This window comes from Oncorhynchus mykiss, chromosome 23 (assembly GCF_057628025.1).
Source record: "Oncorhynchus mykiss isolate SJ-2025 chromosome 23, ASM5762802v1, whole genome shotgun sequence".
In the NCBI taxonomy this organism is placed as follows: Eukaryota; Metazoa; Chordata; class Actinopteri; order Salmoniformes; family Salmonidae; genus Oncorhynchus; species Oncorhynchus mykiss.
The window spans coordinates 15064186-15066461 of NC_143044.1; the positions used below are offsets into that span (position 1 = coordinate 15064186).

General features: G+C 36.9%; 1 long non-coding RNA gene across 1 annotated transcript; it reads right to left on the reverse strand.

Annotated features, from left to right (window-relative positions):
* Window positions 1-336: 336 nt before the first annotated feature.
* On the reverse strand, window positions 337-1998 carry LOC149972522 (uncharacterized). The gene is made up of 2 exons (XR_016490974.1): window positions 1847-1998; window positions 337-994 (listed from the first exon to the last, which is right to left on the reverse strand). It is a non-coding gene; the product is annotated as an uncharacterized LOC149972522 (long non-coding RNA).
* Window positions 1999-2276: the final 278 nt, after the last annotated feature.

The window sequence follows — 2276 nt, forward strand, 5'->3', positions numbered from 1 at the left end:
CACCACGTTGCCAAAAGTTAGTTTCCTTTCAATAAAATTCATTCAAAACTACTTTCTGCACATTTCTGCTACTTTCTTAGGCTATACAAGTGCTATCTCTTGCTATTTTTTTTTTATATTTACACCTATGCAGTACCTTTAGCAATAATACTAATAATAATAATAAACCTCTACTTTAGTAAAGAAAACAATTACAACAGGTGTGTTGTATTATAAAAATGAGTAGGGTCCACTGATTAAATGCAATCTTTCTGCATTGTGAAGAGGGAAAACCCAGATATTCACAAAGTTTGTGATGAATGACTGATTGTTTCTTCATGCAAAATAGATTTGGGGTTTAAAATTAAGCTGCTTCATTTTTGGGGTTTAGTGAAAAGGGGAGTATACAGAATGTTAAGACTACACAATGGTTATGTTCAAGGTCATAATAGAGAGAAAGAGAGAAAAGTGCATGAAAAGGGAATAACGTTCCATTTACAGGTGCTTAACTCGGGTCGGAATCGGGACCTAAGTACACTTAACTTACACATCCTCCACACACCTACCACCAGAGACGTACTAGGAATGGAACACTCAAGAGAAATAGATTACTGTACATTACTGTTGCTTTACTGTTGCTTGTCTTGAAGTCATACACACGACTGTAACCAGCTGAGTCAAATTATCTTTAGTTCAGCAGTTCTGTAATTACCCTATTTTCACAAACATGCAATGTTCTTGCAAAAATACAAGTATTTCGATTAAAAATGACCCTTTTCAAGACGCCAGTAAAATCTGTAGTCTCCTCCTATAGTCCAGGCAGCACAGTGTAAGATGGTCTGTCCATGCATGGGTAGAAAACACTGGAGACCTTCCATTTGTTCTGTGGTTTCAGAGAATGCTGGAAGCAACTGCCAAAAAGATGTATTGCTTACAAGTTGGCTGTAGACTCAGCATTAAAACATATGGGGAGTTTCATCTGAGAGTTTGACATCTGTGTGAGATGGTAGGTATCCTAGCCAGAGACAGGTGACACAAGAGACAGATAATAAATTATGTATCAGCATTAGCACACTAGCATATCTATTTTTCCATGCAAGCATATCCATCTTCCATGCTAACAAATCTTGCTTGACATTTGGAAGGATTACATCAACTACAGCTCTACAGAGTCATTTATCACAATTCTAATATAGCATTCTCACTGCACTGCTACATTCTTAGGACAATAATTAATTCATATATTCAAAAATAACTTCAGCATGCAATTGAATTAATTTAGGTTTATTGGCATGATAGGGCACTATCTCACATTACCAAAGCAAACATATAGGAATGTATCAACTTAATGAGGAGAGTAAGGACATTGCAATTTCAATGTATTGTTTTGATCTACCTGTGAACACGTTTCAAAATAATAAGTAATTCAGTAAAACAATTGTGCAAAAGGTTGGCAATTAAGGCCATGTTTCTACTTAACCAGAGTCAGATGAACTCATGGATACCATTTTTATGTCTCTGCGTGCAGTTTGAAGGAAGTTGAAGGTAGTTTCTGGGAAGAAAAGTCATTTCTGGTAGCATGCTAGCTGTTCCTGTAGACTTCCAGTCATTGTGCTAATGTTAGTTAGCAAAGGGTCCAGAAACGACCTTCAACTGACTACAAACTGCAAGTAAAGACACAAATTGTATCCATGAGTTCATCTGACTCTGGGTAAATATTGCCAAAATGTATAACTATCCCTTTAATAGACCAGTACACCACTATATAAAGGTAAAATAAGTGCATTTATAGCTGTCTCATCAATAGGCCCATGAGTTATTCTTGACTACTTATCAGTAAATGTCCTCTTTATGAAGGATACCTTACCTATGCCACGTGCATCTGGCCCTATGTCCAAGTGCTCCAAAGTGCTCACCATGTCCTCCTCAGGGTTTGGGACAGCTATAGACACCACCGAAGGGATCACTTCCTGTTGTTTCTCTCGCTCATTTGTGTGGATGTTGATGCCAGGGATCTTCCTATAGGAAATATACGTTGTACAAAATAGTTAAGAGGATTAACAGCAAGTCAAATGAATAGTAAATACATTGTTAGCTCCCAGCTAGCACATTTGGTTCCTTGGAAGTTGTTGGAACGTATGTTTTTGGTTTCACATTGGTTGTGGGAACTCAGAATTGTATGTGCTAGCTTGGTTCTCTGCTTAATCACTTGTGAAATATATTTCATAAAATATATTTACCACCGATGAGGGAAAAATTTAGTAAAATTCCCTGTTTAATTTTCTGATAATTCTGGG